Below are 22,749 nucleotides of genomic sequence, written 5' to 3'. Positions count from 1 at the left end.
CCTTATCTCTTGTCAGTGATAACAAAGACAATATATACTTCTACTCTATCCTAGAATATACAAAATATATATTTCTAACTTATCTGTGAATAGGTCTACAGGGACAAAGAATGCATTATTTGGCATTGCCATCTACAACTTTGCATATACACTTTTAATACTTCTAACTACAAACTTTTGTGTTGTTGTGATGTGGGCAAAGGAAAACTTGTATGGGCTAGGGAAGTTTATTAATGTCTATGTATTAAATCATTTTGGGGTGAATGCACTGCAAGTGACTGTTACCAAAATTTTTTAAAAAAATTGTGGGGTCTGGAGTAAAAGGTAATAATATATTAAGCACTAACAAAAAAGTTGTTTGTCAAACAGGAAGCAAAGAACTCTGACAGAAACAAGACTGAATGGATTCCAGCTCTGCTGAACTGCTGGGTGTGCATACTTGTGTATATACATAATCCATATAAACTAGAAACATTTTCATTTCCCCTGATGAAAATTTATTAATGTTTCACCTATCTCTGTGTAGGAACTTAATATATTGATTGAAATGTTGCAATAGATTTTCTTGGCTGAACTCTTGTATTCCAATACCAGTTTTGGAAGCAACTAAATCATCTTCCCTATTGTATATATAATACTCCAGGAAATAGAAAGTCATTTACACTATTTGTCATTAGTAACACAAAACCATAACAATCATATTTTCTCATGTATATTCTTTTCATGCATCAATCTTGAAACAGGTATTCTCTTTCCCTCATCATCAGTTCTGACACTATCATAGCATTTCCAAAGTTTAGTATTACATTTAAAAATTGAAGCAGCAGAGACGTAAATAAAAATATCTTGCAGTCATTCATAAGATAATTGTGTGTAATTTTTTTTACCATCGGTGTCTTTATCCCTTTAGCTACTTATTGCTGTGACAGTTACTGACACATGGCCTGACAGAAATGGAATTTTCTAGACAGCGTGACTGAGCAGTTGAGCGCTCAGCAGTTACTGAACTGAATGTTTCCTATCCAAAATAAAGCCATGGGAAAAATAGTCATCATCCCTGTCAAGATCAGCCCAAACAGTTTACATAAACAGCACATTATTGGCACATAAACCTGCAATCTCAGATACTAGTTTCAGTAAAACCAGTGTGTTAATATTTGAGCCAATTAATTGTCCCTTACAAAACTTTGTGTCACAATTTTTTAGGTAATACAGATGTTTCATTAATTAAACTTTCTTTCTAACATTTTACAAACACATAAAAAATCCATACTAATTAGTTCTTCAAGTTATTCAGAAATGAAGTGGTGAATTCTGGGAACTGGTGCAGGGACCAGAGAGAAGTTTATTCCTGCACAGTTCTGGTATCCTGTTTCTTAATCAGCTTTGTTTGGAAAATCAAACAGTATCTTGGACTTTTGTATATTCCATATCTGTTAGGACTATTCAGATAGTCTGGGAAACCAAATAAGACAGTGACTTGTAGCTGTGTGACCAATCAACCCCTACAATGGAAGAAGGGTCAGAGCAGATAGGCACAATGAACTCATGAAGCTCACAGAAGAATGTAGAGGGTGACCACAACCGTTGTAAAGAAAGCTGAATATATAACAACACAAAGGGGACCAGGGGACCGGAGGGTGAGATTTGTTTTAGATAAATAGCTGTATAAGTTGAGTGGATGAACTGGTTGTGTAAACAACCTTTCCTGAATTAATAATAATAAAAAAAAAAAAAAAGTGTGAATGTCTTTCTGAGCCAGCCAGACCAGCATGGGGAATATGTATACATCACTGAAGTGCTGAGGCTTGAACAACAGGCCCAAGCCAGAGTTGACCTATAGATGAATCCTGTATATTTTATAACTGATAACCATTGTGCTAGTAGGTATTGTACTAAATTATAACAACCCACTTATGCTGATGTAAAAAGTGCTAAAGTGTTGAAATACTGCAGCCTGAACAACAGCCCCCAAGCCGAAGCTGCTAACTTAGTATGTAATCATTAACAAAGTACATAAACTCACTAGTGAAAGATGCGGCTTAGAATATAATCAGTAGTGAGGACGAAATGCTGAGAGAATGTATCCAACTTCCCTTGTTTAGCCTTGTTCAAGGCTGAGAACTCACGTATTTGGCCTTGTTAGAAACTCCCTTGGTTCTCTCCCCCCAAGCCCTGGCCAGGCTTTGGGTGGAATCCAACAGGAGAATGAAACCAGAAATTTTCCGCTCAAAACAAAGGTGCCAGTTATTCTGGCTTGTCGATCTCTGGTATATAAGGTTGGGTCCGTTTGCAGAGACTTTGGATGCCTCACCTATGGGTGGACGCACCGCGTAGGATTTCCCACTTGCCGGGACAGGCTCTCCAAATCCTCGCTGTAACCGGGGCTCCCCAGCGTCTGCGGATCTGGATGATGATGATATATACAAGTGGTGATGTATCTCTCTTAATCACTATTCTCTCTCTCTCATGTAGTAATGATTTGATGCATTACCCTGTATTTTCCTGTTTGTTGCTTTAAGTGCACTATTCTGCTTTTTCTTACTGCATGTTTTCTGTATTACACTGCTACATTATTTGGTTATCACCAGTAAAATACACCTCCTCTTTTCACTCTGGTATCCGAGTTTAATTGGTATCCTTAATCAGCAAAACAATCACTCAGCCCAACACAGGTTATAAAAGCTGAACAATGAACAAAATGAACTTTGAAGAGAGCAATGGGCTTCAGTTGGCTTTAAACTATGTATTCCTTCCCGGTGACTGGGGACACCCAGTGTCGTGATGGTGAGCATATTTTAGACTGGTAGTGTGAATCAGGTTTGTATTGTGATGTAACTGCATACTGTGTTTGCATTGTGATTTTAGTACATTGCTGTGTCACTGATAAATATAAATCTTGTCTAATGTCAAATAACTTTAAATAAGCACATTTGGTATTAAGACATTAAACCCTCCTTGTGTGGAATATCTAAAAGAATCTGTTCAGAGAGTATTGGACACTGACAAGTTGTTAAGAAATTGTTGCTCTGAAAATTGCTGAACTAAATATTGCTTCATGTATTCATAATGTGGTGTCACAATTTTGACAGACCAGTGATGATAATTGATTGTTAAAACTAATTAGACTAGTGGAATGGCCCAGATTTATGTTAATGTTATGTTAATGCAACATCAGTCCAGAAAGTTTTTTCTGGAAGTTTGGAGAAAAAACTTCTTGGAAATGGTCAATGATAACTATTACAGAAACCTCATAACAGACAAAAAATAAACCATCTTTTGTAGCAGCAAGGACCTAGTTCAGTTAAAAGACTTACTAGAATTAGAAAAAGACAAGCCATGGACCACCAGATATCTTAAAAGTAGGCAGGAACCCAAAAACTTCAAGGAAAACGGAAATTATAAAGAGATATATTTCTATTGGTCTGTAAATTTTGTGCATTGTCTCCTAAATGAAAGGTTAGAAATGTTATTCTGATGTCTTCAGGGGGAACTGAAATTTAGGCATCTGCATCCAAGGAAACACTTGAAAACATCAAGTGGTATTTCATACATGGAGGAGTATTAACTCAATCATCATCCAAAACCACATGTAGTTTATAAAGAATGTGGGGTCATAGAATCATTTAGGTTGGAAAAGACCCTTAAGATAATCAAGTCCAACCAGAAACCTAACACTGCCAAGTCCACCAATAAACCATGTCCCTAAGTGCCACATCTACACCTCTTTTAAATACCTCCAGGGATGGTGACTCAACCACTTCCCTGGGCAGCCTGTTCCAGTGCTTGATAACCTTTTTGGTGAAGAATTTTTTCCCGATATCCCATCTAAATCTCCCCTGGCACAACTCAAGGTCATTTCTTCTTGTCCTATCACTTGTTACATAGGAAAAGAGATCAACACCCACCTCACTACAACCTCCTTTCAGGTAGTTGTAGAGAGATATAAGGTCTCCCCTGAGTTTCCTTTTCTCCAGGCTAAACAAGCCCAGTTCTCTCAGCTGCTCCTCGTAAGACTTTTTCTCTAGACCCTTCACCAGCTTCATTGCCCTTCTTTGGATGCACTCCAGCACATCAGTGCCCTTCTTGTAGTGAGAGGCCTAAATTTGAACACAGTATTTGAGGTGCAGCCTCACCAATGCCAAGTACAGGGGGGCAATCACATTCATAGTCCTGCTGGCCACACTATTTCTGATACATGCCAGATTACTATTGGCCACCTTGGCCACCTGGGAACACTGCTGCCTCATATTCAGCTGGCTGTTGACCAACACTACCAGGTCCTTTTCTGCCGGGCAGCTTTCCAGCCACTCTTTCCCAAGCCTGTAGCATCACATGGGTTTGTTGTAACACAAGTGCAGGATGAAACACTTAGCTTTGTTGAATGTGATACAACTTGGCTTGGCCCATCCATCAAGCCTGTCCAGCCATCAGTATAGGTGTTCCTAGCCACCTTTTGCATATTATCTAAAAACTACATTGATGCAGAAAATGGAAGATAGTTGAGAGTTTAGCACTTAGTAGCTAGATACCAGGGAATATTCTGCTAGAGGCATGATGTCTGTTAGATTAAATCAACAAGCTGATAGGAATGCAGAAGCTGCAGAGCCATAATGAAGACAAGGATGAGGGAATATATGTCAGTAAACCAATTCAGCACTTTTCAACTATGCTGAAATGCCTCCTCAGTGAGGCACTGTGAACGTCAAAGGAAGCTTGAAATATCTTCACTGCCAACTCTTATGAGACACATAAGGGTGATTAATCAATTGAAATCCATAAGCATTTTTAACATTTTTTGTCTCTCTGTTTAGCTAAATTTCTCTCTAGTATTCCTTACTTCACCTATCCCTGGTGAATGTATTATGGAAAATAGTAACTTTTAAATCAGTAAATTATGTTCAAAAACTTTGCATATTTTCCCTTCTCTTTCTGTGCCTGATTCTACTTTTGTCTTGCTATGATGTAATAACTACAGAGTAGAGCCTTTTTACTCTTATGTAATTTTCTGTACTGTAATTCTGATGGGCTGAGCTTCATCTCAACTATCATTAGCAACCTAAAAGCTAGTCATATAGTGCTAATTAATCATGCTGGCTTCCTGTGTTCACTGGTGAATGACACTGAGAGGTGATACATTCCATCTATTAAAGACATCAGTCTTATGATGGGATGACTTGCCTTCTGAAAATGCTTTCTCTCTCCCTCTCTTTCTTTCTCTCTCTCTACTAACTAGAGATGAGTTAGGTTTTTAGGCTCCACTCATAATTTGGCTTCAACTCATTTTAAGCAAACTGAATCTCTCCCTTGGTTCTTAGACACTAGGGCCATTAATGTAATTTAAGATGCTCTGTGTTTACAAAACTCAGGTCTCTTTTTTGAAGAGTCATATAAATGTCAAATAATGTACTTTTCTAATCAACATGCGTGAACTGATTAACTGGTTGATTTTTACCCCGTGATGCATTATTAATATTTATATATTCTTCCAAGTGAACACTGTACAGACAAGCTCCCTTTTCTGAAGAACTGATTTTTTTTTTTTTCTGTAGCTTCAATACACACTGATCATACAATAGCATGTGACTGTTCAGACTGAAATGCTTGACTGAATCAGTGACTATCAGAGGATGTTTTTAAAAGAAGAACAGAATCACAGAATCACGAGTGGAACGAGTAGATTTGACTGCATTACATGGAAGGATATTTCAGGAAATAAGATGAAGATGACAAGTCAGGAAAGGGCTAAGAAGCAAATAACATATTCATATCAGAATTCATATCAGACCCCAAACAGCATATAAAAAAAAAAAAAATAGATAAGAGGCAAAATTGGGATAGATATAGAAAATCCCCTTAATTGCAATTCCACTTTTGGAATAAGTCACACATTGTGGTTTTGGTTGTTTGGTTTATTTTTGGGGTTTTTTTTATTTGTTTGGGGAAGCTTACTATTTTTTCCCTTAAATATAATGGATAATTTTACATTTTCTCTTCAGCTTAACACTGACATATTAGGCAGAACATGCTGTATGTTTGCAGTGCATTGCTCCACAGTACAAAAGGCATAGACCGGTGGTTCCAAGTAGTGAACTACTCATTTCAGTTCTGTGCCATTTTATATGAAAAGTTGCACTTCACCTTCACCATCTCCCCTTCCCTCACTGGAGAGGTGTTGATAGAAGTGCTGTGCCAAGCTTTCTTCCTGTGCAGAGGGTGCAGACACTGCCAAACTCCACAATGGAGCCTGGGATTTATTTCCTGTTTCCACCCTAGTTCTATTCAGCCTAGCCAGGATCTACCTTCTGTAGGGAAGGGATCCTGAAAGGATAGTGAGGACAACAGCAAATTTTTATAGTGATCAAAATAAAAAGTTTGCATATAACAGGAGCATCTAATGTTATCACAGACCTATTTTCTTTGTTACTGTATTTTATCTCTTTTCTTTCCCCTTTTTTAAAGGAACAGCAACAATAACAATGATCAGTTATTACATTTTTTCCCAAGGCTTCATTAACAAGATTTAAGAACTATAGTACTCTGAGACCTTACTAATTATATTTGTTTAATGAGACTGATGCAGATAAAATAACTTTTAGAATGTCATTATTTTAAAAGGAAGTCAGTAGCACAAACTATTTCCCTTTATGTTTTATCAGCTCTTTTTCTATATAACCAAGAAAAAATAGATTAACTATTTAAAGACACAGAAAAATGTTTGCCATTTTTATTTTGATATGACAAATGTCCTGGTAGTTATTTATAGAAATCATAATAATACTAAAAATCATAGAAATGCAGAACGCTAAATTAAGACCAAATAATGCATGATAGCATATAGTCTGAAGTAAATGAATGGTATTTTGTAATCACTGAGTGACATATTCTGTGATGCAGTAGTGTCTACAGTTATGATATTAGTATGCAGTGCCTGTTTTACTGAAGTGTTGCAAAATATATATATTCTCTCTTACTGCAATGTATTTTTAGGAAAAAGAAACAGGAAAAAAACACTTTTAGAAAGACCTTTCACCATTTCATAAATGCCTTAACTGTATTTAGATTTTTAAAAAAACAACCAACAAACCCAACAACTCATAAATGATATTGTAGGATGACACAAGAGGACTTTCCTATTCTTGCATCTTAGATCCATCTTTCTAAGTATATTTTCGTTTACAGTTGCCAGGAAGAACTAGTTTGTTTCTGAAATGCATGTAGAACAGATTTCTTTTGTTACCACATTCAGCTATTTCAAATTCCAGATGACTCTAAGTGTAGGCATAAAGCATAAGAGCAGATATTTTAATTAGCTTTTTAGGGTTATTTTTGCTAAAAGATAACCCAGGCTATCAAAACTGTAATTAAATGTTTCAGAACAAGAACTTTTTATGCATTAGGTGATAGAATCCTGTGTTTTCTCATGCCCATTAGAAAAAAAAAATAGTGTGTCCTTAACATCTTCACAATGATATATCTTTTTACCACTACAGAAATGCATCCAGTAATTACTTAATAGCTATTCTAATATAAAGGTAAACAGAAGCTAATTAAAATTTTCAGCTCCATTTCTTAACATCAAATACTCTTACTTTGGTATAAAGTGTGCAACACAGATTTTTCTTAAAGAAGTATGGACATTTTGTGACCCAGTTCTGTAAACATATCTGCTTTTCATTCACTGGCTGCTCAAAAGAGTGCCTTGGAGATCTCTAAAGCATATTGATGTAACACTCTCCTGAAGTATAATGTAAGCTGCTGTGTTAGATCATACAGCAAAAATTAAAAAAAAGAAAGAAACAAACAAACAAAATGCTGTCGAATTCTATTTCAGATTTTTAAGCAGTTGTTTATTACACAGTACTTATTTATAGCATAGCACTAAATTACTAATTAAGTGTTGAATTTTTTTAATACATTAATAATTATTGTTAATTATTTCCTGACAAAAATTAAAAATAAAACGTACAACAAAGAGAAATCAATAGTACACCCATCACTTACACATATGCAGAAAAAGTAATTGCTAACACAGTTCTACCTAGAACTTGGCTGAGGGTATGTAGCATAGTTTCAAGCAGCCTACTGTATCTGTTTTAAGTTCAGCTCTTTCCAGAAGAGTGATTTTAAATTATTTAAGAACATGATATTTCTTAAAAGCTTTAGTAAGCACATCCTGCTCATTTTATCTTTACATTCCACCTTTATGAAAATTATTCAGTCATCTGTGGTACTATATCGGTATCAAGCAAAAGCTAACACTTGCAATACAGTTTCTACTAAGTTCACACTGGCTTCAGACTGTAGACACTGAGGGTCATCACAATGTTTCCAGTACCCAGGATTTTGTTGGAGACAAAATGCCCTCTTTTCTAGAGTCAAGAGAATACATAATTAAATCTTAATTTGCTTTTCAAGTAGGTTTTATTCATATTATTTGAAGTACAGTTGAAAAATATAGACAGAGTGCCCCTAAAGTGCTTATGAAGATACAATCATAACCATAAAGCCAAAGTTTATAACATAACTCACAATATTATTATCCCTGGCTTCCAGGTCTATTAGTGTACAGCATTATACTCCCCTCATTCACAGCTGGCTTCCCTAAACCAACTTATTGACTATTCCACACCATTGAAGCTCATATATTCTACAAAAAGTTTCACTGGCTTTTTCCCATGAGGAAAAAGGTGACTTACTGAATAATTTTTGACCATCTCTAATTACTTATTTGGTAAGTAAATATGTTATCTTGAAACTGTTGCACTTAAAATCTTGATATGGACAAAAGGAAACACCCCATATATGGAGTTAAGAACTTATCATTGACCAATATATATATTTTTTTAAAACCAGTCTAGTAGTCCGAATTATTGAATTTGGAAGGAAACCCTCATTCACAGTAAGATGAAATTGTCATACAACCCCCTCTTCTTCCTAATATTTATTCTAGTGTAATGCTCATCTTGCAGTGTTCCTCTGGATTCTAGATCCCAGCCCTGACACTTCAGTCTTTCTCAAGCAGACTGGCAAGGGGAGATTATGACATGACAACAGAGTTGTGACATCTTCACGGACAAGAAGATGATGGTCATATGTAGGGGTTACTTTATTCCCTTTCCTGAAAAGACCATTTGCTTCTTCCTCAGTCTAGCAGTATGCTTATGCTTATATTTATGTTTCCTTAATACATTTTTCTTCATTCTCAACATTACCCAGTTTAAAACCTGCACAATGTCCCCAGATTCTGTTGACAGAAAGGACAATTGTTGTGCTACCTGAGTTGCTCAGACCTTGACCTGGATAAAGGTCTTTGGATGAAGGTATTTTTCCTTATATATGATATTTATATAATTAATGAAAGTTAATATTATTTCAGAGAACTAGATTCTATTCATGTTACTGAGAAGAATTTTTTGATCTAGAAAAAGCTAATTGAAAAAACTAAAGAGGACAAGAATCTGTAATAGATTAAAAAAAATCTAAAAGTTACAAGTAGGAACTAAAAACAAAGTGACTTCTATCACTCTCAACTGGTGGAATTCCTTTTGGCCTTTTTGCACTCCCACAAGGAGGTCAAGAAAGAATTCGTGATCTGATGGACCAAAAGAGAAGCCAAAAGGAGCATGACTGTGAATTGAGTGGGCTGAGTTTTATCTGCTATAATGATGTTTTTTTCTGTATACTCTATAAGAAAAGTGTAAATCTACAATTTGAACAATAGCATTCCAGAATCAACCACATAAACCCTCTAGAGTAGTATTCCTTGTTTCTTCCTCCTTTCTAATCAAATCAATTTTGATTTTTTTTTCTGCATGGCCTTGTTTCATCATAACAAGTGCAGAGTAATTCCTGTACACTTCTCTTAATTGATTTTTGATCCAAAAGAGGCCTGGATCTTTTAAGAGGTGGAAAATTAGGTTTCAAAACATTTTGAATTGCCATTCTGTTTTACTCAGGAGAGATGTAAAATGACATCCAGGATTTATAAAAGACTTGACTAAATCCCTTTTTTTGGTATTGTCATAGAAGGAGTTGTCATTACTGCACTCAAAAGTAAAAGAATGGAAATTGTAATTCTATGAAGTCATGATAGTTTTAAAAATGCTTAGCAAATTTGAAATCCCAGAATATTTAAAAGAAAAATCTTATTTCTAGATCTCACCTATACATAGATTAGTGGTAGATGTTAGCTACCCAATCTGACACAGTATTACACAAAATAATGGAATCCGTAGTGCTAGTGCAACTGAGCACTATGCAGCTGCTCACTCCCCCCCTTCACCCCCAGCACTAAGAAGGGGAACATAAACAAAGACGCTGCTCACTCTCCCCTTCCACCCCAGCGCTGGGAAGGAGGGAAGCAAAAGACCCAGGGAGGTATGATCTCATCCTTTAAGGCACAGGGAAAAACCAGACTCATCAGGGGGAGGAAAAAAAGAATATAGATTTAATACAGACACAAACAACAACAGCATCACTTAACAGACAGAGTAGGACCATGAGAAGCATTACCACATCCTGAAAACACCTTTCCCCATCCCTCCCTTCTTCCTGGGCTCAGTTTTGCTCCCAATATCTCTATCTCCTCCCTCCCAGCAGCACAGGGGAATGAGGGGTGCAGTCAGTCCTTCCACCTCAGGGTTGGAGGGAACTTCTGGCATTCTTCCCCTGTTCCTGCACAGTCTCCCTCTCACAGAAGACAGTTCTCCACAAACTCTCTCCGACATGAGTCACTCCCACAGGCATGTGGGTCATCCCCATGTATTCCAGTCCTCCCAGCACTGAACTACAAAAACAGGGTCTTCTTCCCATAGGATCCTGGCCTTCGGGCACAGTTACCTGTCCCCGTGTGGGGCCCCCACAGGCCACAGATCGGTATCTGCTCCACTGTAGACCCCCATAGGTGGTGGGGGGGAGGGTGTGGCCCTGCCATCTCACCATGGGGTACAAGGGAGTTTCTGCTCCAGCACACCTCCCCCACCTTCTCCTCCTTTCTTCCACTGACCTCGGTCTTAACACAGATTTCTCCTTGCAACTTTTCCTCACAACTCACACAAGTCCTGCCAGGTTCCCATTCTTAAATACATTATTGCAGAGGTACAGTCAATTGGTCTGACCTGGAGCCAGAGGAGCTTCAATAAACTTCTCACAGGGGACAACCACTGTAGCCCCCTCCCCTGCTACCAAAAAAACCCTGCCAGTCACTCAAACCAGGACAGATTGATTCAGTAAACTGAGGCTTTACAGGGTTAAATATCACTGGATGTGACTTGGTCTTTTATTTGTGTGTGTTCATGCAATCTCTTTTTGTTTGGTTTGCATTTGCTCTTTGTAAACACGATTTTGACCTTTCCATCTATATCCTGTTTTAGTAATTAATATCCTTTAATGGGTGTACATTTAATTAAAATGTTTAAAAAGAACTATTAACACACGTTCCTCATTTTACAAATGTCCTGTTTGAGCCCTGGATTGAAAAATTTTCATCTGTAGCTCTATTTTGAATACCTAATATGCCTACTTAATGGTAAGTATTGTTCTGGAAAATTATATTCTACACTTTTCAAACTGGAGGTGAAAACACACATTAAAAAAGTGTGGTAGAAATGAAATCCTTCATATTTGTGAGGTATGTTAGTAATGAGTGTTACAGAAAAGCCCAGGAAGAAAATAAACTTTTTAATAGTTATTCCAGTTTTTAAATACACAACTCTTAAACTATGCCTGCTCACATATAATCAATCAGGCAGCAACAGGACTGCAGAGAAGATTTCAGTTTTCACTTGTTTGTTTTATATTTCTCATGAGTGTTTCGTATTCTATTATCAAATAGTTTTCTTCAAGTATTTCAATATTGTGGGCAACCTGACTTAAAGGCTTCTCATTGTTAAGGCAAAATTCTTCCCTTTTTGAAACTAATGCTGCAATTTATGGGTCATTTTTTAGAATGTGTTTAATTTCTGTAGTTTTCTTCAGCTTTCCATGTGCTCCACTTGTATATTGCATACTCCAGGGTGCCTGAGTCACTCATGGAATTGTCACTTTCCACATGTATACTAATGAGATTCTGCTCTATTTTTCTTTAGAAGCTTCCATCCCTGAAGTGCACTTAACATTGCCTGGCTGTTTTTAAAACGCCCATATCTGGATGTCTTCCAGTATTTCGCAAAAAAATCAGTAAACATGGTAAAAAAGAGGTTGTGTTTGGGTTTTGTTTGTTTCAAAAAGATGTTGTGGCTACATTATATTTGTTTAAAATACATTCTTCATTTAGAACAGTAAATATGTTATCTCTCCATGGCTTTTTAAATGTTGAAAGTCCTCTCTTTCATTCTATTGAAGATCTTGAGATCAGCAAATTTTCCAATTGTCACATCACAATTTCTTGGGACGACAACTCAAATTCGCTGATTCCCAGGTCAGAATTAAGGTGAAAGGACACCAAGGATACTTCAATTCACAAAGCTCAATTTTTATTTGCTCACAACAAATAATCATCAGTATGTCAGTAATCTTTGCAACCTCTGCAACAGGCATTAAATTTACACTGACTAGTGGAAGATCTTATAACATACCCCGATAAGACTTAAACATGCCCCGACAAACCTTGCCTTATATGTGGGCATACAGAATAAGAATGGGAGAGAAAAGGGGAGAGAAGAAAAGAGAGAGAGAAAGACACAAAGGAAGATTTCACCAGTCCTGGTTCCAGCGTTCATCCAGCCAGCCTAGGGGCCCAGTTCCAGTGGGGGACAACCACCCAGGGCTTCGACTTGTGTCCTTTTATAATTCCTTGCCCCTCCTCTGTGTGGGAACTTGGGCTTGTTAGGCTAATTTTCATGCGCAATTTATGCTTCTAGAATTCTCCTTGCTTTTGGTACATACGCAGTTTGTACCTTCAGATTCTTTTGGAAATGAGTCAGTGGGCTCGGGAATCATTGGGGAGTTACTCCTCCCTCCCTGCAGGTGTGACGATTGTTTGACCTTTCCTTTTGGCATGGGTTTACGAAAGGCAGGTCCTGCTTGACAAACCTGATCTCCTTCTACGACAGGGTGACCTGCTTATTGGATGAGGGAAAGGCTGTGGATGTAGTTTACCTTGACTTCAGTAAGGCCTTTGACACCGTTTCCCACAGCATTCTCCTGGCAAAACTGGCTGCTCGTGGCTTGGATGAACACACGCTTTGCTGGGTAAAAAACTGGCTGGATGGCTGGGCCCAAAGAGTTGTGGTTAATGGAGTTAAATCCAGTTGGCGGCCGGTCATGAGTGGTGACCCCCAGGGTTCGGTTTTGTGGCCACTCCTGTTTAACATCTCTATTGATGATCTAGACGAGGGGATTGAGTGCACCCTCAGTAAGTTTGCAGACAACACCAAGTTGGGTGGGAGTGTTGATCTGCTCGAGGGTAGGGAGGTTCTGCAGAGAGATCTGGACAGGCTGGAGCGATGGGCTAAGGCCAACTGTATGACGTTCAATAAGGCCAAATGCCGGGTGCTGCACTTCGGCCACTACAACCCCCAGCAGCGCTACAGGCTTGGGGAGGAGTGGCTGGAGAGCTGCCAGTCAGAGAGGGACCTGGGGGTGTTGATTGACAGCCGGCTGAACATGAGCCAGCAGTGTGCCCAGGTGGCCAAGAAGGCCAATGGTATCCTGGCCTCCATCAGAAATAGCGTGGCCAGCAGGGACAGGGAAGGGATCTTACCCCTGTCCTCGGCACTGGTGTGGCCGCACCTCGATTCCTGTGTTCAGTTTTGGGCCCCTCACTACAAAAAGGACATTGAATTACTCGAGCGTGTCCAGAGAAGGGCAACGAAGCTGGTGAAGGGTCTGGAGCACATGTCGTACGAGGAGCGGCTGAGGGAACTGGGGCTGTTTAGTCTGGAGAAGAGGAAGCTGAGGGGAGACCTCATCGCCCTCTACAGCTACCTGAAAGGAGGTTGCAGAGAACTGGAGATGAGTCTCTTTAACCAAGTAATAAGTGATAGGACAAGAGATAATGGCCTCAAGTTGCACCAGGGAATGTTTAGACTGGATATTAGGAAGTATTTCTTTACAGAACGGGTTGTTAGGTGTTGGAATGGGCTGCCCAGGGAGGTGGTGGAGTCCCCATCCCTGGAGGTGTTCAAGAGTCAGGTTGACATAGCACTTAGCGATATGTGTAGTTGGGAACTGTCAGTGCTAGGTTAACAGTTGGACTGGATGATCGTCAAGGTCCCTCCAACCTAGATGATTCTGTGAAATTCTGTGAAATCATGAAAACGGCTTCTCTATTGGCTCTACAGAGTCATTCAAGATAGGGAACTTCAGCCTCTGAAAAGTGTGGTCCCACCTCCACAATACCCCCTCCTCTTGCCACACCTCCCTGCCATTACCTGCACAGGCCTGACATTTCTATAGAAACCATTTCCTTTACCTAAGTTCTTTACCAGATGGTTGAGACCATAACTGTAGTTTCATCAGACTGTCACACTGATACTCGTTCCTGTCCCATCAAATAAGATCTCTGCCTTAGTAAGGATTAAAACTACCATTTTTAGTTCAGTGTATTTAAGCTCAACTCCTAGCTCCCCTCTTCATTATTACAAATAGATTGTGATACTGCCATTGTTTGAATAGTTAAATATGAAATATATTATTATTAAACTATTTAAAAACAGATAATTTGCTTCATAAGAGGTAAAAAAATATATTTGTTGGAAGGGTACTGCAACAAATTCCATCTTCACAAGGTTTTGCTATGAATCCCTACTGGGGACCATCAAAGTGTATGATTCCCATGTGTAAAATATATTTTCTTTTCTGGGTTTGTGGATCTTATTGTTCCATCCATAAGAATGGCATTAGAAATCCTTAGGAGTAGAGAGAATGTTAACAAATAACCTGAGTAACCTTCATTCCTTATTCTTTCATTTTAATAACATGAATACTTTTCTGTTTATGAAAGGGCAATCAGAAGATCAGGAGAGGACAAGATGAATAATTTTCTTTCTCTCAAGGTCACACACAACAGAAGAGGACTGGGTATCCAGTGAATCCTTTTTCACAAAATTTGTTCAGTGCTTTGTTATAACTTTTGAAAGTGATAGAAGTTCTGGAACTTGAGTGGACAAGTGAGTGGAAAAACTCAATCAGTTTTGGATAGGGAGTTGGACTATTAAATGCTGATCTCTTTAGGGAAAGGAATGATTCAGCCTTCCCACAAGAATTTCAATGATATGTAAATGCTCTGGAGAAGATTTCATTTGAAAGTTATACTCACCAAAGAATAAAAAAATAGAAGTACTGAGAACGTGGGAATGGCAGTCAGAAGAGGTTTTTTAGAGTTAACACTGGTTGCTGCAAACATTAACATTGCAATTTGGCTTGTTATGATTTTTTTTTGGTAATAAAATGGATTTATCTTTTGCTTATATTAACACTATCAAACCTAGATCAGCCATCTGTATTCTTATAAGTACTATGTAAAATTAGTTAATGTTGATTTGAAGGGTGGCAAGTAACTGTAAATGGAATTGAAATATCATAAACAATCATAATTAATTGTTCAATATAACTGTAAATGGAATTGATATAGTATAAACAATTTATAATTCATTTTTCAATATATCTTCCACATGAAATAGTAAAATAAGAATTGTCTATGGAAATTGATTATAATGGATCCATTCTACCCTTTGTAATAAAGACAAGTGTTTAAGCTGTGAATGGTCACACTTAAATCTAGGTAGGCTAATAGTAAAGAATCCTAAAAACATTTTGTTATAACATGAGACATCTCTGACAAAGATATCACTGTTATGGAATTATTCAGAAGTTCATAAAGGTGTTGTATATTTGTTTGGTTTTCCATGTTTTAATGGAAAGGTTGCAAAGAAAAGCAATGATCAAGGTCACCATTCTCTGTGAGAAACAAAACAGACTATAAAAAGTATTTTATCACACAGCAAAAACAAGATTACTAGAGAGACACATACATCATTACAGAGAAAATATCAAGGCATTTGTCTGAGATTTGCTGGCAAAGCATATTTTGACCATCTCATACTTCATTTTTACACCTGGATAGACAAGCAAGAGAAGCAGACATAATCATACAAACCAAAATGCAATCACTGCTTTCAGAACTAGATACTGGTATTTATTTTTACATGCCACCCTTTTCAGAAAAGTATCTGCATCACATCTCTTTAAATTATTAGCACATACTGAAGAATGCAACCTGAAGGGTAACAAAGATGTATTAATAACATATGGCATCTCATAGAAGGCAAATTACAAGTGGAAATACTAATGAGAGAGATGAGAGGCACTGCAGTGACCAATATCTTACTTGTATATAAGCTGAGAAAAGGTGAATTAGGGTGAAATCTGAAAATTTATGATGATGCTAGTTATATTGATAGATATGGTTACATGTTGAATGTCATTGGTTAGTAGGGTATTACCCTAACTGACCCAAGGGCCACTGTAGAGCCCTATGTTCCTGTCCACACAAATGATTTTCCATGAAATTATACACTCTATAAAAAAGATTGCCTTCCTTCTTCTGTTGGAGACAATAATCTCAAGTTCAGTCTTCCTGGTATCAGTCTGTCATAATATTTCACATATTTCACAGAATTGTCTAGGTTGGAAAAGACCTTGAAGATCATCCAGTCCAACCATCAACCCAACATTAACAGTCCCCAACTACACCATATCCCTCAGCGCTATGTTGACACGACTCTTAAACACCTCCGGGGATGGGGACTCCACCACCTCCCTGGGCAGCCCATTACAGCTGTGAAGGAGGTACAAATACATCTGAGAGATTCTGAGGGTACCTTAGCTTTTTCTGTAAGTAAAGGACATTAAGATTTATATACAATAATTCTGTATATTATAGTACAGTCAAGTTACTATACTGTTGCTGCAAGGTTTTAATAGAGCTCTTGAAATCAGGATGTATGATAAGCAGAGACTAATGTCATATGGCACTATGTTAGGGGAAGAGAAAATGAGATTCCTGGTATCCAGCCAAAACTCACATAACAAGCATCTAAGTAGTTAAATATTAAATTCACCAGTGGACTGAAAACTTCAGGTTCATGTTTGTTTGCACAGTCAGCACATGCTGTTGAACAAATGGTAAATATTAGCCTTTTCTTTCCCATCATACAAGCAGGATCACTAGTGTTATTTACTAGTAGGTGTGCTGGAAATAATGGATAAAGAAGACTGTAACATTTTAAAAAAACAAAACACAAGTACATTCAGAAACTTTATAGACCACCACAAAATATTTTATTCTTTAGTAAAACATTGAAAATTTATCAGCAAAAAAAACTGCAGATGAAAAATAGGAATAAGATTTAGAAATAATTTACAACTCTCAGTAAGATATGAGGTAGGGATTTTTTTTTTCTAAATATTTAAATATTCTACTGGGATATGGAGAACAAGTTTACTTCTGAGGTCCAAAGCCAGACAAGGATCAAGGAGAAAGACAATATATAAGCAAACACAACAATAGCAACAACCCCTACAGGGATGGGGATCAGGCATTGACTTGTTAGTTCCCTTTTCTTTCAGTCTTTATTTATTCATGATATGCCAAAATAAAATATCAGGAACCTTTTCCTGCCACAATGTCATTGCTGCTTTTTTCTTTACTAAAATCCAGGCCTCCATACACAATACCTGATTCTGCCATCATCTGCCGTCTGCTGCCTTGAGCAACTGACAACATCTCTTTGCTCAAAATTGCTCTGTTCCTGCCTATTGTGTCAGAAATCATTCTACTGCATAGACCTTCAAGAAAGCTTATCCTGACTTCTTGACTTTTAATAAAAAACCAGGAGAGTAGAGTTCTGTCTTTGTATCACAGACAATCTGATAAAAAAATCTTTAACTTCTAAATAAGCTAGTTGTTTTCCATGTCGCAGATGCTGCTATAGAGCCATAAATTCCAACACAGGTATGGTGGGAAACTGCTCCTACTTAAACTATTCCAGTAGTTCAGAGTCCAACATTGCTAAGATCTAATATTCTTTTCCTCTATATTACTGTCAGGTCTGAAGAAATTATGAGAATAAGATTAAAAACTGACAAATTGTTAGCTTTGTTCTATAAATTATTTGGCTTTCGTTCCTTCAAGGCTTTTCTTCATGGTAAATTCTCTTGTAAACAACATACAAAGGTGTTGGGTTTTTATTTTGTTTTGTACTTTGTTTTTGTTTGTTTGTTTTTCTTTTAAATATATCTACATTTGGGACTTTAAGTATGAAAAAAAGAGCAATACAGTACATTATCTTCCCTCCTACTTAGCCACAGGGGTCACACCATGCCCTTCCTCATATTCATAACTTCCTGGTGTTGTCAGATATAACTTGCTTCACCAGTTATTCAAATTACTTACAGATAGTTTGTTACATCTCTAGCACCGTAAGAACATCTGTCACATTATTCTGCACAGAAGTCAACACTGACTTTGCTTCTAAAATGTACAGTTCTCTGGCAAATTTTGTAGCAATTACAGGCTGATTAAACATCCCCAACCTTTGTAAAACTTGTTTTAATTTAATTCTGTTAAAGAATTATCAGAAGGAGGACATATTTAGAGGTTAAACAATGTGATGTAATGATGATTTTAATTAAATCCCTATCTGTTAAATCTGAAAGAATTGCAAAGAAACATTACATTATAAAACTCCATCACTCCCACACAATTTAGTATAGATTATTCCAGCTATCATGTTCTGTTATCTGAAGGTGCCAGATAACCTCTTAATAGAAGAGGTGAATGTTTAATGCACTAGTGTACATTGCACCAGTGTATATTTGAAAAAAGTGGAGGACAGAGGGATTCAGAATTATCAGGTTTTATATTCAGTTATAATATGCTCTCTAGCATATGGTAGCTGCAGTGAGCTTTCATAGTCTCCAGAGTTTGTTAGCATGACAGTAAGCTTATGCCAGTTCTCTCAACCTTTGAAGAAGAAATGGCTTTAATTTGAAATAAATAAATAAAACTCTCAAGTCAGTGTTTATCACTATCTTCTCTCATAGTTTTAACTATGTTTTCTTTTTTTATAATGTTTGATGGGGGGAAGAAAGTTCAGATAATTTTAGAATCATGTTAATTGGTGGAGAAAGAAAGAATGAAAAAGTTTTCATAATGCATATCAGAGTCAGAAAACTGTCATGTTGATATGTAAGATCTACTCACATCTGTACCTGATCCACCCTCGGTGTAAATTTCTAAAGTATTAAACCAAGTGGCCGGTCGCTAGAGGGCATCAAATCTGTGCCCGGAGAAATAAAGAAAGAAAAGTTGCAGCTATTTTAATAAAACAAAGAGAATTTACATCTCTGTAGCCAAGTGCTGTGCTGCAGATCATAAACCAATTCATGTGTGTTTTTAAAGCCACATTACAGTAGGTGTTACCCACCTCATATAACTGTACAATAGGAAACCTTTAAGACAAAATATTAACATTGGTCTGACAGCCTCTAGAGCAATATTTATTATGTAGAGCTAGAAGGTGGAAAGGCAAGAAGACATGGAGTACCTTCTATTGCTGTTTACCTTCAAGTCAAGCTAATTTCAGAAAGACAAAAAAGTGGGAAAAGAAACACATACCTTGCATATGTCTCATGTCTTTTGTTTTGTGTCTTCTAAATATAGGTTTCTCTTCAAGGCCGCTAAACCTACTTTTACAGTGCCTTTTAACTATGGACTCCCCTGTCTCTCACAAATGTCCATTCTTTATTCAATGCCAGATGACTTCTGCATTTTAAGATGTACTTCGTTTCTGGAACTGGACATGCTTTCATGTACTACTTTTATGTATTTTCAGGTGTCTTAGTGCCTAGAAAAAATTCTGCAGAAGAGGTCATATTGCATATAAGAAATAAGGAAAAGGTCTCAATCATGAAATTACTGTTGGGTTGGATGTAATAATGGTTTTGTAAAATAGATATAGATCAAACAAATTAATATTGCAGTTGAGTTGGGAAGTTTAGATGCTTTGCTTTCCATAGAATTAATGTTTTTCAGATTTTAATAAACAAACCTTAGTTACTTAACCAATAAGCAATTCCAGTACTCTTAAAATGTTTTTAGCTAAACTTAAGGTAACATCAGTTATATTGATTTGATATTGTTTGTTACTACACTAGATCCAGAGTAAGATACACAGCTACTCATTTAGAAAATGAAGATAATAGTTTAGTGTCCTGTTCATTGTTTACCTGGAATATTGAATTTTAATCCTGTAGGAGTTCACCGCACAAATAATGACTAGTTTGATCTGAAGTTTCAAGACATAAAAGTATCCATAGCTTTTCTGCATGCAAACCGTTCAAGAACCTCAAAACCTCCAGGAAATGGTTAACACTAAACCAGAACAGAAGGAAATAATAATTAAAAACTCCCAGGCAATATAAGATCCTTGAGGAGAAAAACAATCAAAAAAGATTGTTCAACAATTTCCTTTTTTGAATTATTTGGGAAAAGACAGTACATACATTACACATGGGATATAATTATAAAGGACTGAAGTAGTAAAAGGTGACTTTGATTAATATGAAGCATAACCCACCTCTCAAGTTTTCATTTATGTCCTATATCTCTGTCAATAGAATACAAGTATTTCAGAAAATCTTAAAGGAGGCTGTTATTCCTTGCAGTTTTAGAAATTATTATCCAGAAGAGAAGAGAGCTGATAAATGCACTCTGTTTCTCTCACATTAGTGCAATGGCTGTATTTCTTTCTCACTTACTAGGACAGCTATAAGGCTACTAACCCTATCACCTTTTCAATAAACTTTCATTCCCAGCATTTTGCCTTGCTCTGTAAAGTTTAGAAGTCAATACTTTAAATCAAGAAATACCCTAAAGGTTTGATTTTTTTCTTACTGCTGTTTTAAATGTAGATATAAGAGTATGTAGAACTGCCATCTTATGTGTTATTTTCATAGTTGTTATTGCAGTTTTTACCTGTCAGTGATGTCCTCATCAAATAGATCACAGCTACTAATAACAAAAAACCCATACCCATTCCCCTTTTCTTACTACATAGAATTCTGTCATTTGCTCAGTTTTGAAGTAGAATTTGGCTAAAATGTTCCCCAAAGGTCTATTATTAAAGCACAAGAGTTTTACTAAACACTGATAAGAATAAATTGTAGATGTATTGTAAATTATGAAAGTTTTATCTAAAACTTAAAAAAGGAGATGCAAATTCATCTCAGAAAGTTCCATAAGATTCCACTTGTTATATATATGGTAATAAGAAGACATCATATAACACTGAAAGCTGTTAGAAAGTATTGCTGTTCTCTAATCTAAAGCAAATCCTCTTGATAGACTGCTTTAACACTTCTGTTTCTGACTTTTCCATTCGAGCAGATGCCATTTTCCATATGAACAGCAGAATAGCATAGGGAATAGCTTCCAAAGAAAATAAATTAAGAGTAAAACAGGTATTTCAATGTCAGCATTTAGTTAAGCTGTGTGGGTGCAATTTGTATATTTTTCCAGAAAAGGCAACTCTTTTAGACTGTTACACAGAAAAATACTTTAGTTCTGTAAATACAGTGAGCTCAACAAATACCGCATTGATCATCAAGTTAAAATTCCACGTGTTTTGAGTTCTTAAATACTTATTTTGGTTTTATATTATTTTCTTCTATCTTCATTTGCAAACAGTAGCATATAAGCTATCTGGCTAATACTATATATCATAATCATAATTTTAATATGAGTAAGAAGAAAAGCAGACAAACTCTCAAAGACAGCCAGCCAGAATGAATTATTAAAATAGACTTGCTGATATCCAGAGCTAAAGTTTCTTGTATTTTCTTCTCTAAATATCTAAATTTAGACAGAGATTTTCTAGGTTATAGCACTGCACTGTAAATGAGACCTATCCTTAAGACTGACAGAAGAAGGCACAGCTGAAAGTGTAGTCACCCCGACTAAACAGTGATTCACATTTTTGATGATTTAGCTTTGCCAATTATTCTGAAGACATTTGCACCCTTCTCCTGGAATTAGAGCAGCAATTCATTTTGCAAACATCAACACCAATCAGGTAAAAAAGACTTTTGTTTACTGCTGACCGCAGGTGTGGCTAGACAGGTTCATGCAACAGCAAAACCTTGGAGCCTCTGGCTGGAGAAAATTCATAAATATTTCTTCACAAAGCTTGATTTGTTCTATGCCACTGATTACTAAAATATGTCAGTGGGGCTGCATGATATAATAATTGCCGATGAAGGAAGTAATGGAAAAAGGTTATTACTTTAAACAGGTGATGACAATTAGCATTTATTTCTGTGTTGTCTTCTAAAGGGATCCTACCATTAGTACCATAAAAATAGCAGAAAAATTACATCAGAAAATAAGTAAACAAATCAGTGCCAAACAGTTATTGAAGTACAGCATTTATTCAGAAAAACACAGTGTTTATACTTCTCTGAGTACAAATTAAAGCCCATCAAAACTTGCTGTACACATGCATCTTGACTCCTTGCTGAGAAGGAGTGAGATTGTTAAAGGAAACATGAAAAAGGAAGCTGAGTCTGCTTTGAAATGCCCCATTTAAATGAAGGTTTAATGCTGAGGAGTTTGCTGTTAAGCTCTAAAAGGCTGCAGGATCACAGATGGATGATATAAATTTGCCTGGTAAGAATCAAAGATTACAGATTTTTTTTTTTTTTTTCTAATTAGCTCAGTCAACTTGTTAGAGAAGTCCTTGACCA

This window comes from Strix uralensis, chromosome 4 (genome assembly GCF_047716275.1).
Source record: "Strix uralensis isolate ZFMK-TIS-50842 chromosome 4, bStrUra1, whole genome shotgun sequence".
Classification (NCBI taxonomy): Eukaryota; Metazoa; Chordata; class Aves; order Strigiformes; family Strigidae; genus Strix; species Strix uralensis.
The sequence above is the reverse complement of the archived record's forward strand: the minus strand, read 5'-3'. Positions refer to the sequence as shown.